Below are 16,760 nucleotides of genomic sequence, written 5' to 3'. Positions count from 1 at the left end.
CGTTTCTCTCTTCTTTTAAAAGACTACCCCATTGAGTACAGTTCTGTGAACCATGTAGGAACCAGGACACAGGGCTGGATAAATAGAGTAGGGATGTGGTGGTAATATATTGTCTCTGTCCGATGTGTTGATGCTTATTACACTTTTGTGGGCTTTACATATACATATGTATCCTTTTGTGTTCCTATGACCACCTGCTATATGCACACTACTTGTTTGTTACCTTTGTAACCCTTCTTGAATTTAAAGACCTAGCCATTATATCTTGTTTACTCAATATCATTCCCCATTAAAAAAACAACAACACACGACATGAACCGAACATGCCATGTTTCAATTTGGCCCCAGTGGCTTTTTCTCTGAAAGCCAAACGAGTGTCTTTTACACCAGGGCTTTCTCCCCACCCCAGGGGGTGTCTTCCATTCTTTTGTGGCTCAGTTTAAGGCTAAAAGGGCTCCAAACCACCAACTAAACTGCAGAGAGCCCCTTCTTCCACCTCCAGGGAGAACTTCAGATTGAATTTATCTGAAGATAGCGTGCTCTCTTCTTACTTATTTGCCACCATTACGAGGACAACAAACACCACCTTGACTTCAAGATCCTGGTTGGAGGCTCGCGGTCTTTCTCAACCATCTTTGGCGAGGCCTTGCTTCCTTCCACTCGAGTAAGTTGCGGCTTGGGGCCATGGAAAGGACTGGGTGAGAGTCTGAAATGTCGTTTGAAAAAACAGCAGCCCTCCCTCCATCCCCTCACCACCACCACCACCACCCCGCTCTCCAGGGCGAAGTTGCAATCCAGCAACCCCAGATGGGCGAGACTTTGGCAGGTCTGCGGGGCTCCTCTCGCACCCGCCGCGCCGGCACGGGCACCGGCCCCGGCCCGGCCCGGCCGGCGGACTGGCCGCGGGGCTCTGCGCTCCCGAACCTCCCTTCCCCCACTGGCCGCCCCCTCCCCCTCTCCCGCGCTCCCTTTTGTTTGCTCGCTGCTCCCGCCGGCCGAGCAGCCACCGCCGGGCCCGCACCCGCACCCCCAGCGTAGGCCCCGGCGTGGCGGGCCGCCCCTGCCACCGCTGCCGCCGCGGCGCGGCCTAGAGCGCGGGGCCCGGGAGGCGCGGGGCCCGGGCCGGGCGCACGGCGAGGCCGCGGCGGCAGTGGCGGGGCGGCCCAGGAGCTCGGGAGCCCGGGAGGCGGCGGCGGCGGCGGCAGCGGCGCGGCGAGGCCGCTCCACCGCACACGCACACACAGACCCTGGCAGCGGGAATGCAGATGACACGCCCGTAACATGGAAGCCGCCGCCGCCCCTGCCGCCGCCGCCGCGACGACGACAGCAGCAGCCGCCACCGCAGCCGCAGCCAGCGGCGCCGTGCTGAACAAAGGTCATCCGAGCCGCGGCCCAGACGCCCGGGCTTGACCGCTGCAAAGGCCAACCCGGGAAGGGGGTGGGTGTGCGCCTGGGGGCGGGGGCCGGGGGCGGGCGGCGAGGGGCTCTGGGCCGGGGCGCGGGTGGGCTCTGGGCCGAGCTGCGGGCGCGGCCCCTCGTGCCACCCTACGCTTGGGGTGAGCGCGTGAGACTCAGGCACTGTCGCTGGACTGCAGTGGCCTGTCCCAACCCGGCCATGGGGACAGCTGGCCTTCGCGCCCGTCCAGCTTCCTTGGGGGGGCCGAGGAGCAGCCGGTGTCGCTAGGCCCCGCAGGTTTAGAGAGGGGGGCCACGTGAGTGCGGGACCCCTCCTCCCCCTCCAGCGCTGGCCGAGGGAGAGGGTTCTGAAAGGCCTCTGTGCCCCTTCCTCACTGGACTTTCCTTAGCCCCCCACCCCCACCCCCACCCCAGGCATCTCTAGTTTTCTGCCCCGAGGTGAAGGGATTTGGACTTCTCCCCCCAGGTGCTTGAAAGAAGAGAAGGTTGGAGGAGGAGGAGACTGGGGGGGGGGGGTTGCTGGTGGTGGTGACAGGGCTGGGAGAGAGAGAGAGAGAGAGAGAGGGACGGGAGGAGGGGGCTGGGTGGGGTGGGGGTGACAGGCAGAGAGGAGCCTGGTCAACAAGCCAGCAGCACTCAGCCTGGAGGCCGAGGCCGGCTCCCACAGCCGACGCATCCAGTGTGAGCAGACACATAGATTGCTTTCTTGGGGGCTCTTTGTCAGCCACCAACACAGGGAACACACACTGACACACACGTACACAAAGATCTGAGCCAGGTTGTGGGAGGTAAGTGGGGAAAGGAGAAGGAGGGGGCAATAGTGTCTGCGGTGGGCTTTAGGGTGGAGGTGCGGGGGGATGGGCCCTGAGGGGCATTGGGGTGCTTGTGACGTGGGCATTTCCAAGACTGTGTGCTTGTGTGGTGGTGGGGGGACACACGATGACCTTCCCTTCCTCAGGAAGACCTAAAAGGTAAAAGCAACCCCCAGCGAGATCCCCCTGTGCTGATGATTTTCAGGGACTTGTTGGCAACTCAGCGAGGGTTGCCATAGCTTTTTTATGTAGGGTGACCAGAACCGGCTGAAACTGGTTTGAGGCAGATCAGCTCCTGAACACAATGCAGTCACTGAGCTACTACAGTGGGATAGCAGCTTCCTCCCTTCATGGCAGCCAAAAGCAGAGGAGCTTGCAGGAAGGTACCATCCCAACACAGTATGTGAATGCACACTTAGACACCACACAGCACTGGTATGTGACTAATGGAGTCCTGAAAGATTCTGTGTAGAGAAGATGGGGAAAAATGTGCAGGTTTGCAAGGTCTGAGATTACTTGGGCTTTTCCTGCCTTTTTCTTTTGCTTAAGGGATGGACAAGGAGCTGAGATTTATGACCCTTATTAAAGAAAAAGAAATGTGACTTGCTAGGGTGGGACACTTGGTTTATGCAGTCTCTCTCTCTCTCTCCTTCTCTTTCTCTGTTTTTAACAAACCAAACCAAAATGAACTGATGGGTTTGTAATGGTAGTTTGTTGCTGGAGATTGCTACTTTGCATGCTTTTTTTTTCTCTTGCAGGGTATGTTCTGTTTTGTGCTTTTCCTTTTAGAAGCTACTAAAGGGTGTTGGGGATACTTCTATTATGAAGGCCAAAAGGTAACAGTATTGTTCTAGGAAATGAGCATAAATGCTTTCCAGTGATGCTGTAAGGCATACATACTGTCTTTTTTTTCCCTTGTAGGCCTGTTGACTGGGGCTGCTTTTAACCCTTTCATGTGTGCAGAGAATGCAACTGTGTGACAATAACTGAACCCTGATTCAAAGTCTTTCCCAAAGGTCAAGGTTCACAAGGTGAGAAATGATATTTTGAGCATGAATTTAAGTATTTATTTGAAGATCCATTCAGACACAGCCTGCTCAGTGGATTGGTACCCCGGAGCTAATATCGAGTTTGTAGGGGAGAAGAAATACTCTTAACTTTATTCATGTTTAATGGGATTAGAGTGACTTTATGATGGTATTTCTATCCAGGCAAAAATCAGAATGACTTCATTAAATCGCATGTGTCTAGGCATTTAGAAGATCAGGCCTGGAAAGAAGCAGGTTTAGAGGATAGTAGGAGGCAGGGCCTTGTGGAGAATGCACTGTTTTGCATAAGACCCATGTAGCATTTCCCTGATGATCACAAAAATAGAAAGGAAAGACTGAAGGACTTGCCAGATAGAGGCAGCCTCACCACCTTGCTGGGATCTGAGAAGTCAGAAGGTAGACCTGCCTTTTGTTCATTCATCACCTTTCTTTTGCCTTGCTGTCTGTGTTAACCTGAAAGGTTTTTCACTCCGAGTCAAGTGGTGGAATGGCTTTTATTGATTTTGGGGGCTGTTGACGGTGAGTTTGCCATTGGATTACTTGTGGCATACATTTTAATGTGGAATCCTAATGCAGTACCAGGAGGAAGGTGGGTCGTCTGGCTTCGTCTGTGCAAAGATGCCTGTTAGCTCAAAGCTTTCGAGCAGTGGGTGGCAGAAAATGTCTCCTGCCTTCAGAGGTTGCTGTTAGATTTGAGCTGGCATTTTTGTGCATACCCCAGAAACAGAGGTTTTGGAGCAGAGAGAAGAAAGCAGTAATGAGCATAGCCAAGTGAAGAACAAAGGCAGTGAAGGCTTACAGGGGTGGGGGTGGGACTAAATATTTTGCCTTGAGGTTCCTTGTGAAAAGAACTTCCACTTCCCCAAACAGGAAACCAGCAGCAGCTCCAGAATCCCATCCAATATGATGTCACCAACAGATAGAACTGGTGCTGTCGTCTGGTGTGGTAGAAGTACAGTCCAGAGGAGCCCATACAAGGCATGATTGAAAATAAATTTCTACCCTACTTTGAAGAGGGTATTTTGTTCCTCTTCTCGGTCAGCAGAACAGAGTCTTTTCAGAAATGCCGAGGATCTTAGAATTGGTTGTGCTTCTGGCAGTGGGTGGGCAGAGGCTCTGCCCTGGAGAGTGTCAAGTATGCGAGGGTTTTTGTTCAGAAAATTTTCCTACGATTGCAGAGCATCCAGAGTCTGAGAAAACTGGCAAAGGGAAACAGGAGTGCATGGTTAGCTCAGGATACTTTGTGCAGTATTTAATAGAGATAAATGTAATCTCGGACTGCAATACCAGTAAATAGCTTACGTGATGGAACAAGATTCTTGACAAAGCGCTTGCTGAAATTGGTTTTCAGTTCTACAGCGTTGTGGACTGCCAGAGGTGGTGTGTCTGAGTGTGGGCAGAAATTGCTTGCAAAGCAGATCCCGGTCCATGTTGCATGGTATGCTGCTCCTGCTTTTTTTGGTGCCAACTAAAACTCAGATGGCTAATATGATAAACCTTAATTAGCTTGATACAATAAGCTGTTTTATAATTTAGTCCTGCACTCCTGTCTTTGGAAAACCAGTGATTTTTTTACTTAACTTTGACAGCTCACCCCTAGCAGGGACTCTTCCTTGATAATATGTTTAAAAAGCCCTTTTTGTAAAGCACAGCCTGTCACAGAATGTTCTGGTTTACTCTTTGTGGTTTTTAGCTTTATTCCTCCCCTCCCCCAGAAGGCTCCTGGAAAACAGCATTTGCTTTGCATTTAGGCTGGTCTTTCCAGCGGCAGATGCAGCGTGAGGGTTGGAGAGCTGGTTCTCCAAGGCTGCCGGCTGGGAGCTCATCTTGGCTCGAGGTCCGCTTCAGGTGGCGAGCTCATGCTGAGCTGTAACAATGTGGCAGCCCAGGTCCCCCGGGGAGAGGATCTGAGTTTTCTGGGCATGGGAATGTGAGGATGGAGAATAGCAACTGCATTAGCATTCTCTTTCCTGGAAGAGCCAGGAGGGAGCAGGCTGGCGCCCACATTTGGGGCCTGGGCCTGTGGCAACCACATTTGGAGCCCAGAGCCCGACATCAGGAGCCCAGCGCTGGTGGGGATTGCCTGCAGCCGTCCACGAGGCCGCCGCCCCCTCTAGAGGAGGAATGTGTGGTTTTGGCTGAAGAGGATACCCTCGAAAGATAGTGTCACTGGGTGTTGAACCTTTGCGTGTTTTTGTCATTTGCCCACTTAGAATAATTTTTTTTCCATGCTAAATAACACTGGGTCCAGGGCTTTCAGACTTCAGACTCCTGATTCAGAAGGACTCTGCTATATTTTTTCTCTTCTTTTGTCACAAAGAGATTCCCTGCCCCCACTCACCTTGACTCCTTTTTAGAGAAGGGTCCAGGAAGGAGGCAGCAACAATGGAATTTTCTGCTTATACCTTTAACCAGGATGGGTTAGAATTTTCCTGTTTTTAGTCTCAACTCCCTTTATTTCATCCCTTGAAATACTTTCCTGGGCATTGTTACGGGGTATTGCTGTGGGCTACAGACTCTACCCCCCCGCAAATTCTGTTGATTTGGAGTAACCTTGCCTGTATCCTTGGTGGCACCCAGCTTGACTGTGTGCAGTTGGAGCAGGGGTTGCCAGTAAAACGGAAACAAAGTATCTGGAAAAGATCTGGGGCTTCTCCTTGTTCTGCCAATCTCTCTTCCTAACCAACACAATTCAATAACATCAAAACAGCAGCCACGATACATGTTAAGGAAATCTATACTTTTGTGAAATTGTATTTAGGGGATGATCTTTAACCAAGTCATGATTAAATAATTAAAAAATATTTTAAACTTATTTTTTATACATTTTGAGAGAGGGGGGCGGGGGAGAGGGAGGGAGAGTGAGAAGCATCAGCTCATCGTTGCTTCCCTTGTTTTGTTCATTGATTGCTTATCGGTAGGCGTGTCTTGAGGGCAGGGGGTGGTGTCTTAAGCCCAGCCAGTTACCCCTTGCTCAAGCCAGTGACCTTGGGCTTCAAAACAGCCAACTCTGGGCTCAAGCCAGAGATCTCGGGATCATACTGATGATACCACACTTGGGCTGCTGAGGCCGCACTCAAGCCAGTGACCTTGGGGTTTCCAACATGGGACTTCAGCATTCCAGGTCAGTGCTCTACCTGCTGCACGACCACCGGTCAGGCATTTCTTTTTTTAATTTTTAAATTTACGTACTGTAAAATTTACTTGGTGGTGTACAGCTCTCTAGGTTTGACAGTTGTATAGTACTGGGTATCCACCCCCCCCAAGACTGTCCTCTGGCTGGCCCCTTGCAGTCAGACTTCTGGCCCCAACCCCGGGCAGCCCACTGATTTGTTCTGTTCCTGTATCTTGTGTTTTTTTCTAAAATGTACAAATCGCTGCTTTCACTTAGCAAAGTACATTTAAGATTCATCCGTATTACTGTGTATATCCATACTTGGTTCTTCTTTATTGCCAAGTTGTAGACCACTGTATGGATGTACCTCAGTTGTTTTTTTTTCTTTAAAGATTTTATTTATTGGTTTTAGAGAGAGGAGAGAGAAGTAGAGGGGGTGGGAGGAACAAGAAGCATCAAGTCATAGTAGTTGCTTCTCATATGTGCCTTGACCAGGCAAACCTGGGATTTCGAACCAGCAACCTCAGCATTCCAGGTTGATGCTTTATCCACTGCACCTCCACAGGTCAGGCTGGATGTAGCTATTTTTTATCCATTCACTGGTTGAAGGACGTTATTAGGGTTGTTTCCAGTTCTGGACGATTGTGAATAATTGCAGTAAACATTTGCATACAGGTTTTTGTTTCAACATAAGTTGTTATATCTCTTTGGTAAATACTTCAGAGTGGGATGGTGGGGTCCTGTGGTAAGTACATAAGAATTAGAATTTTGAATGAAAATAAATACAGCTCATCATGGTTCACACACACACAAAAAAGATCTAGTCTTGTCAGCTGTAGTTAAGACTTCTCAAGTAGGAGATTGTAGCAGACATTATCTGAAGACACAAGCGAGAGGACCGTGATAACAGGCCACCCACTAACGGGGATGACATGCTTTATAACCCAGAACTAATCGGAATTAGCCAAAAGTGGAAACAAAAAACTGCAAGTGGTAAAAATCTCCTTTATTTCGTACAGCAGTTATTTTTAATCTCTTCAGAAACATTTGGTAATTTAATATATACATTTGTCTTCAGGTTCAGTAAAATGCCAAACAAGAATAGAATTAGAATTTTGGAAAGGGGTACCAAAGATATTTCTTGAAATCTTAGTCGTGCAAGCAGTTATAATTTGTCTGATTTATTGACTGCCAAAATAATTGGAGGTGTTTTAATATTTGAAGTTATTCAGTTTTTATGCCTTTTAAGGACATGAAAATATTTAAGCAATATCAAAGCAAAGAAGTAGGTAGAATTTTAGAGGCAGATTTTTTTTTTTGAGGGTAAAATAGTGTTCAGGATCGGGAAGAACAAATAGATAAGGTGATGGTGTAGAGGGAGAGGGCCCAGGGGAATGGGGGCTGATGTTAAGTTGGGGGTTCTTTTTCATCTATTTAACTGGTATTTACTGAGTGTTGACTAGGTAGCGCATGTTGTGCTAGGCACTGGGAGAACCGGAGGGAAGGGAATTCAGGGAAAAATGAGGGGGATGTAGATGTAGCCTGCAGATGCTATGACAGGAATGTGAATGGGCCTCCCAGTGCCATGTGTCCAGAGAGGAGCCCTGGAAGAGGTGGCTTCTGAGCTGCATCGTGAAAATCCAATAAGATGGAAGATTGGACCTGGAGTGGTGGACACACAGTGCAACATAACAGATGATGTATTATAGAATCGTACACCTGAAAACCTCTACAGTTTATTAACCAATGTCACCCCAATAAGTCCAATTAGAAAAAACAAAGAATATGCCAGGTAGGTAAAGACTTGGCTGGGGGAAGGAGGTGAGTCTGGCGGACCAGCGTGTGGAAGGGCACTGAGGGTGTGTGCCGTGGCCAGGGGTTTGGGAGGGTGGGGTGTGGGAGAGCAGAAGCAGCTGAGGAGGCAGTCAAGGGCTAGACTTCTCTGAAGGTCATTCTGTATCGTCCATTTGAGTCTGGACTTCCTTGTGTAGGCAGTATAGGCAGGAAGACTTACTCTCTAATGACAAAGGTCCAGCAGTAATACCTGGGAGGCTGGAATGGAGGCTGTTCAGACTGGAGGCAAGGAGGTCAAATGATGAGAACAATGCAGAATCTGGGAGGGAAGCCCAGGGCCAGACCCAGGGCGTGGCTGTGGGGATGGAGTGGTAGGTGGTGACTGCTTCAGGGGCTGCTGTGTGTGTGCTGCTATCTGATGAGATGTGGGGTGTGAAGGAAGAGAGTGGATAGAGGCTCTGGGAGGTTTCTTGATGCTGATTGTTTCTGGTCTTTTGAGATCCTGAATTTAGAAGGCAGAGTAGATTTGGAGGATGGGGGGTGGAGAGCTTGGTTGATAACACTGAGTTCAAGTTTGGGTTGAGTTACCTGGGGGGTGGCCTTTGTCTCCTTGTTTGTTTGGGCTAGAGATTTAGATTGGGAGGAATTAGAGACCAGATGATAGCAAAAAGGTGGGAAAGAGTTGAGTTTGGGGTCCCATATGATAATGGTTTATATAGTAAAAACCATAAATGAAGTATGGGGATGGCTGAAGAACTTAAGATGCATGCTTCAGGAAGCTGGAAGGCCAGACATTCCCAGAAAGGCAGCAAATATTAGTAGCTAAGACCTGCGGGCACAGCAGACCATGATGGTGGGCCTTTCTGTAGGTTACATCATTTATATTGAAACCGTGGGATGAACTGTGTACTCTTATCCCCGTGGTATCTGCTAGTGAGGAAACTGAAGCGAAGACCCTAGCCAGGGTCTGCCAGCTCCTAAATGGGAGTAGAGGCAGACTTTGACACCTATTCCTCACCACCATGCTATCCTGCCTCGAGCGAGCACACTGGTGGACGTGGGGGAACCGTGGGAGGTGTTTCGGGGTGTGGAGGCAAGAGGGAGGAGTAGAGGAGGGCACAGGTGAGGGTTAGGCAGCACTGATGAAGGTCAGCTTGCAAGTGGCAGGTGGTTGAGGCGAAACTATGTAATGGAGACATCTGAGTCCACCCGTAAGGGACCTGGTACTTAGCCAGATCTCCTGACTTGAGTCATCTGGAGAGATAACCTGAATCTACACCCAAGACACGCTAGAAATAGCGTGTTGAAAAGACTGACGTTTTTATTGGGACTAGGATGAGGATACAAACTAGAAGGAAGAAGGAACAAAGAGATTTTTAAAAAATTATTCTTTGAAAGGGACAAGAAAATTGAAGTAAATTGAAAGTGGTGTTGAGAAAAATCTTTTGTTCCAACAATAAACAAACAGTTTAAAGAATTCCGGGAATCATCGTCTACAGACGGGAAGTTCTAAATTCTGTTTGAGAATGAGGCATGTGAGCACATTCTGCTTAATCTAACCCTGGAGACTGAAATAAGGAATTTTTCCGCAAACTCGGTGGCCTTGTTAGCTGTCCCCAAGTGTTCCCTCCTAAGTAGCCTCTAGTTGGTGGTCCTTAGGGCCAGAAAATGCAGGCTTGGGGTGGTTTTGTCTTCAGTCAAATATTGTTACAACTTTGCATAATTAGAGATCCCAGGCCTCTTGAAGGATTCATAGAAACCTGAACATAAAGTCAAGGTGGTGTAGTTCTCAACTGTTTTCTCAGCTCAGCCTTTTCCATTTATAACATAAACTCTTGCTTTTTTCAAAGGCTGACTCAGTGTCTAGTAGTAGGTATTGATTTTGATAGTTTTTAGGGATCTGAATAGCAAGAATTAGATGGCTGAAAAACTTAACTAGGTTAGCAAATTCCAATATTTACAGGGCTTGCCTCATTTTCCACAGTGAGCCCGTATGGTGTGGAGTGGAAGGGGTCATCCAGCAGTTAGTTAGGGGCAGGTCTGGAACTAGAACCTGGCACTCTGGGCTCCTGGTCTGAGACTGTCGCATCGTTACTTTCACTCTGCCTTCCAAAATGTTATGGTACATAAATCAGCTCATGTTTATAATCCATATTATATCGTGTGAACCTGAAATACTGAGTTATTCCAATGAAGCCTCATGCAGGTCCTTAACACTTTTGCTGATTGAATGTAGCCAGAGTGGGAGAGGTAATTTGAGGTTTGTAGCCTGAGAACTGATTATGCCTGGTGTTGTAGTTAAATCTAGGGGGTAAGGCCGTGGAGATTTTCAGTTGCCTTTGCCTTACCCCTCAGTGATACAAAACCTGTATTCTGCCACTGACTAGCTATGGGACCTTGAGCTAGTAACTTAAATTCTATGCTGTTTTTTTCTTGAGGGCATTTATTAAGATTAAATGCATCTAAAAGTACTTAGCAGAGTACCTGTTAAATGGTCAGCCCTTTGTAAAATCTTAGCTCTTTTGTCTTTTGCAGCCCTCTGTTTTTTGGGAAAGGGCTTTTTTGTCCAACTTCTTTTTTTCTGTCTAGGAGTGTGTTTCTCCTTGCCTTTCCTTTTATCTCATTTCTAAGTGGATTTTTTTTTGGTCATAAAAACACGTACAATGAGTGTCTCCATCTTGTCTGCAGTTCTTCACTCACAGTGGCCCTGTGTTTAAAAGTCAGTGAAATGTGGACAGGAGGATAGCATACCTGTTCCTACTTGGCTGTACTTTCATTTGTAGGGCAAAAATCTTGCATGAATTTTGTGGTTATAATCTTCTGTTCAGCGGTTTTTGCTTCTAGGAAAATTCAGCCCAATCAGTGAGTGGTTCGAGTCTACACTGTCTATCATTGTAATTTATGTTGATTGGGGATTTTAAAAACAAACAACTCGATTGTGAAAGTGGCCAGTTGGGCGAAGCCTTGGGTCTGTTCCTCCCCCCTGGCACGTGGCTCCCCACGTTTATTTGATAGTGACCAGATGTTCAGATCTTGCATGCTGGGATTTGGTGGTGATGGAAGAGCCACTGGAGAAGGGACCCAAGGGATCTAGGAAGAATTACTTTGTGTCTAGAATTGCTCTGTCTAGCATGGTAAGCAGCAGGGCTGTTGAGCACTTGGAGTGTGCCTAGTCCTAACCAAGATGAGCTGTAAGCATAAAACACACGCCAGGTTTTGAAGCCTATACAAAAAAACAGGCTGTAAAATGTCTCATGAATAGATTGTTATATTGATGACATGTTGGAATGCCATGAGGATGGGAACTGGGAACTCCAGACATCTTGCATGTGTTTCTTACAGGGCCACGCGTCCCTTACAGGGCCACGCGTCCTAGGCTGTTGCTGTGCCTGTCCCTTGATAGAACTGTGTTCCCTCTCCTGTGCGTATGGCTGTCCCACAGCCTTTGTAGTCCAGTGTCTTCATTAATTATTTTCCCCTTGTACACGCTAAAATTTATTTTTTATTTTTAAATGTTTTTAAAATTACAGTTGACATTCATTATAATCTTGTATTGGTTTCAGGTGTACAACGAAGTGGTAAGACAGTCATGTGCTTTACAAAGTGCTCCCCTCGGTATTCCAGCACCCCTCTGGCACCATACGGAGTTACTGGAATATTATTGACTGTGTCTGTGTCCTCTTCTAAACCACTGGGAGACATACCTCTATTCCTCAGTCCCACTTCTGGTTCTCAGGACCAAACATCTCATTGGTCGCAGTTTAATGAGCTGTGGCTTAGAGGGCAGGGTTACTACTAACCCTAAGTGGGTAACAGTTTCAGTGGGCTTGAGAGACACCCCCTGAGGGGTCAGTACAGTAGGAATCATACAGGCAAAAGCAGTTAGCCATCTCTAGTGTCAGGGCATTCCTCATTTTATAGTGGGAATGCCTTTTAGAGAATGTCATTGTAAGAGCAAAATGTGCTAGCTGCCTTTGTTCAGACGTCCTCAAAGCCACTGACTGAGCAAAGGCAGTGAGAAATGATATATATGTTTATTAGCTAAGTTTAACAAGCTGGGGGCAATGGAAGAGGGGGCCGCCTTTTTACAGAGCACGCTCTTGTTCATATATGAAAATGACTTGTTGACTAACTTGGTTTTTTCAGTGGTGAGGATGGATTTGCTTTGATTTGTCCTGTCTTTCATCTGTTCTTAATAGCTCAGAATTTCTACACGACTACACTGTTTTGGGAATGCAGTCGGTAGCTTTGCCTTTGTTCATTATTGTCAGAAAGTAACTTGCCCATAAGTGAACTGAATTTATGTCCTTAATTTTTAATACTTTTTTGTAATGTGCTTACTTGGATTCTAAGGGTAGATGTGGGTGGGAAGAAAACAAAAAAGAAAAGATTGAATCTAAATAGAGGTTTAGATAAGGATAAATTGAGGTGGTGAACAGTTTATAGATGATGTGTTGTAGAATTGTGCACCTGAAACCTGTATAATTTTGTTAACCATTGTCATCCCCAGTTAATTCAATAAATAGAAAAAAAAGATAATTACAAAATTTAAAAAAATGTATTGATTGAGTTTGAGAGAGAGAGAAACCTTGCTACCCATTCATGCATTCATTGTTTGATTTTCTTTTTAAAACTTTATTGGTTTTAGAGAGGAGAGAGAGAGAAAGGCAGGGGGAGGAGCAGGAAACATCTTCATAGTTGCCTCCTGCATGTATCTTGACCGGGCAAGCCCAAAGCCTCGAACTGGCGACCTCAGCATTCCAGGTCAGCGCTCCATCCATTGCACCGCCACAGGTCAGGCCGTTGTTTGACTCTGCTATGTGACCTGAGCAGGGATCGAACCCACAACCCTGGCGTATCGGGGTGATGCTCTAACCAACTGAACTATCTGGCCAGGACAAAAAAAAAAAGATAATTAAAAAATATTATTTATTCTTTATTATTTTTTTAAATTAATGAAAATGGTAAATTTTGAGTAGAATAGTAAAAAAAATAGAGGGACGGAGCTTGGCTAAAAGAGAGATATGATCCAAGGATGGAGATGATGGAGAAGTTTAGCACTTGACACAAGAAGACAAGGAGCAGAGGACGCTAAGCACTGCTTTCTGGCTAGGACAGAGGTCTGGAGCCTGGAAATGGTGAAACAAGGAGTCCCAAGGAAGGTTAGCCTAAGGGTGACTTGGTCACCCAAGGAGATTGCGGCCAAGAAACAGTGTATTCCAAGGCACTGGTGATTTCTGAGTAGCTAGGTCTCACAGCAACCCTGACAAGTGCGTGGTCTTAGCCCATTTTATGCTTGAGGGATTTGAGGCTCCGAGAGGTGAACAGATATGCCAGGGCTAAGTTGCCAGTCGGGGTGGGAGGTGGCATTCATACCTGGAGCTCCCTGACCCGAAGTCTGGACCTCTTATTACTTTCTCTTGGCTCTTTTATAGTAGCCAAAGTATGGGAGCTGTTTTGAGTGTAGAAGTGGAATCTCTTCTTTTTTTTCTGTTTACTCAAAATCACAAAAACAAGACTTAGCTTTCAGTATTGGTTCTATGAATGCATAGCAAATGCTGATTGTTGGGAGTAATGCATTGGACTGAGACACCAGAGGTAGGAAATTTGGCCAGACGGCCCTAGGAATAGTTCAGACGTAATGTTCAGGGTCTCATGGATACATAGATGTGTATTTGAGGCCTCTCTTAGGTATGTATCCTTCTGGCAAAAATGCAAATCTGATTTCTCTGGCCAGTGTTAATTTCAGGAGAGATTAAACACATAGTTCAGCAGCTGAGTAATAATAATTATGCTTCAGTGGTTTTGATGTAGATGACTCACAGAATTTTAAAAAATTTCTGTTCCTCTAATCTTGAGCATTAGGATATTGTTGACCTCTGTTGGAGTTTCAAATTTAGCTGTAAGTTCTTCGGTTACATGGTGCTCTAATTTCAGGTCGCTGAGGATAGGACAAATTTGTTCTGCATCTTAGAAGACCTTGCTTGCCTGCCTTTCTACAAGAGGCACTTCAGTTAAGGATGCTTGTTATTATACCCTGGGTGGTTGTTGGGGACTCTGATGGCATCTCCCTTATCATCACCTATTTGGGAGCATCAGAGTTGTGGCTTGATGTGGGTGGGCTCTCTGTGTGCTATTAGAACCCTATTGCTGACCTTGTTTTGATGTTACAGTAACTCACGTTAATAAGTACTCGCTGCATTCCAGGTACTGTGGTAAGCATATACCTGGATGGTTTTATTTAATCCTCACAGTAACTCCATGAAGTCGATCAGATTTCCATCTCATACTGGAGAAAACTAGCTTAAAAGAAGTTAAGTAACTCGCCTAGAACGTTGTAACTTTTAAAGGGAAGAGCCAGGACTCGGTCCTGTTTGTCTCGCTCCAAAGCCCGGCTGTTAACCACTGCCGTGTTCTGTGGTTTACAGGTATCATGTCTACAGCTAATCAGCAGCAGGCTCAAATGTCTCTGAGGTTCAAAGCCACTGCCTCTGGGTCAACTAATATTCCCCCTGTTGTCATGATGCGGGAGGTATTTTTTGCTTGTTCCATACACTGAGGTGGCTATGGCTGCTAAAAATAGGTAAACGTTAAGAGATCCCTTGCTCCCTTCCCTGATTTCTCTTCCTTTACCATATGTATGTGTGCCTACTTGGGTGCGTGTGCATTTTACAACACACACAGCGTCTTTTTGATAGTACTCACTGAACCAGACAAAGTTTTTGTACTCATTTTGATGGCATTACTGTGACGGCAAAGCGCCTTTAGAGAGAGATACCAGTGTATTTGCTCTTCCTCCATTTTTACTTCCTTGGACTGATGCACAGGTGCCCTGGGGAGGAACTACCAGAAGAAACATGGAGTTCGAGTTGTTCAGAAAGATGGACAGGAACCATCTCCCTTACACTCTGCTCCAGAAGGTGCTCGCTCCTGTTCCTAATACCGTTGCTCAGGAGAAGACTTTCTGAAATCTTGTTTCAAGTGTCTCCGAAAGATGTCTCACCCTGAAAGCTCACAGCCTTGTATAAGCGTGGGTAGTGCTCTCAGCTTGGGTCCCCGGAACAAAGATTCGCCTTGGAAATTCAGAGAGGTCTTGGGAAAAGAAGGCTGTGCATGTGTTTGCATGTATGCATTTAACCTAGCATTTCCCAAGTCCCTAGACTGGAGAATCCCTCTTCCCTCTTTATGATGGTGGGAAGTTTAGTAACAGGAGGAACATTCCTGGGTGAACATTGCTCCGAGCTGCAGTCTCGGATGAGAGGAAGGAACGTGGGAGAGGGCTCTGTGAGGAACACAAGAGGGTTGCCTCAGTCTTCCTTTGAATAGAACATAGCGCGACAAGAAATGACATCATTAGTCCTCTTTCTCTGTTTTTCTGTTTCCTATGACTTCCAGGAAGAGAACTTTTAAATGAGTTTATTTATATTTTAAAGACAGTACCGTTTTTTATTAACTGATTTTAGAGTGAGAGAAATGGGGGGAGAAGAGAAATATCAATCTGTTTCTGTCTGTTCCTCATCAAGGATCGAACTGGTAACCTCTGCGCCATGGGGATGACACTGTAACCAACTGTGCTATCCAGCCAGGGCTAAAGGAGTTTATTTTTAAGTCAATGGGTAGTAGAGGCATCCTGTGAATGACAACTTGGGGGGGGTGTTCTTAGTCATAGTACATAGATGAAAGGACTACTCATAATTGCAAACAGGTTATAAGTGAAGTTGGGATCTGGAAAGAATTGTTCAGTGATGAGGCGATGGTTTCATTTTGGAATATAAGAGGAGTTGTAGTAAGGATACAGAAAGCCCCTTTGTCCAGGCCCGGCCTTAGTGGGAGAGAGGAAAGGCAGGGGTGGTGAGCGGGAGCCATGACGTGTGCGTTGTCTCCACGCCGCAGGGCCCTGGTGTGGATGACGGAGGGGAGCGGGTTTGTGGTGACTTCAGGAAGATTTGGTCTTGGTGGGAGGAGGACAGGGTGCTGAGGGGGAATCCTTCGCCTGGGAGCTGGTCTCCGCTTCAGCACCGCTGACAGTGGGAGGAGGACAGGGTGCTGAGGGGGAATCCTTCGCCTGGGAGCTGGTCTCCGCTTCAGCACCGCTGACAGTGGGGGGAGGACAGGGTGCTGGGGGGGAAGTCCTTCGCCTGGGAGCTGGTCTCCGCTTCAGCACCGCTGACAGTGGGGGGAGGACAGGGTGCTGGGGGGGAAGTCCTTCGCCTGGGAGCTGGTCTCCGCTTCAGCACCGCTGACAGTGGGAGGAGGACAGGGTGCTGGGGGGGAAGTCCTTCGCCTGGGAGCTGGTCTCCGCTTCAGCACCGCTGACAGTGGGAGGAGGACAGGGTGCTGGGGGGGAAGTCCTTCGCCTGGGAGCTGGTCTCCGCTTCAGCACCGCTGACAGTGGGGGGAGGACAGGGTGCTGGGGGGGAATCCTTCGCCTGGGAGCTGGTCTCCGCCTCAGCACCGCTGACAGTGGGGGGAGGACAGGGTGCTGAGGGGGAATCCTTCGCCTGGGAGCTGGTCTCCGCTTCAGCACCGCTGACAGTGGGGGGAGGACAGGGTGCTGGGGGGGAAGTCCTTCGC

The 16,760-nt window shown here is 47.5% G+C and overlaps 1 protein-coding gene across 10 annotated transcripts in view; it reads left to right on the top strand.

Moving 5' to 3' along the window:
- Nucleotides 1–528: 528 nt before the first annotated feature.
- ZNF532 (zinc finger protein 532) overlaps nucleotides 529–16,760 on the top strand; it is a 103,714-nt gene continuing 87,482 nt past the window's right edge. The window contains exons 1-3 of one of the 10 annotated variants that reach the window (XM_066353248.1): nucleotides 529–664; nucleotides 2,987–3,064; nucleotides 3,150–3,259. The gene's annotated coding sequence lies outside the window, so the exon portion shown is untranslated. Of the gene's footprint in view, nucleotides 665–900; nucleotides 1,439–2,036; nucleotides 2,205–2,298; nucleotides 2,664–2,986; nucleotides 3,065–3,149; nucleotides 3,260–16,760 lie in introns of those variants that run through there. The other 9 variants (XM_066353244.1, XM_066353243.1, XM_066353253.1 and 6 more) reach the window with 9 other exon arrangements.

The sequence above is a fragment of the Saccopteryx leptura genome, chromosome 11 (assembly GCF_036850995.1).
Source record: "Saccopteryx leptura isolate mSacLep1 chromosome 11, mSacLep1_pri_phased_curated, whole genome shotgun sequence".
Taxonomy (NCBI): domain Eukaryota; kingdom Metazoa; phylum Chordata; class Mammalia; order Chiroptera; family Emballonuridae; genus Saccopteryx; species Saccopteryx leptura.
This window is presented reverse-complemented; position numbering and strand designations above follow the sequence as displayed.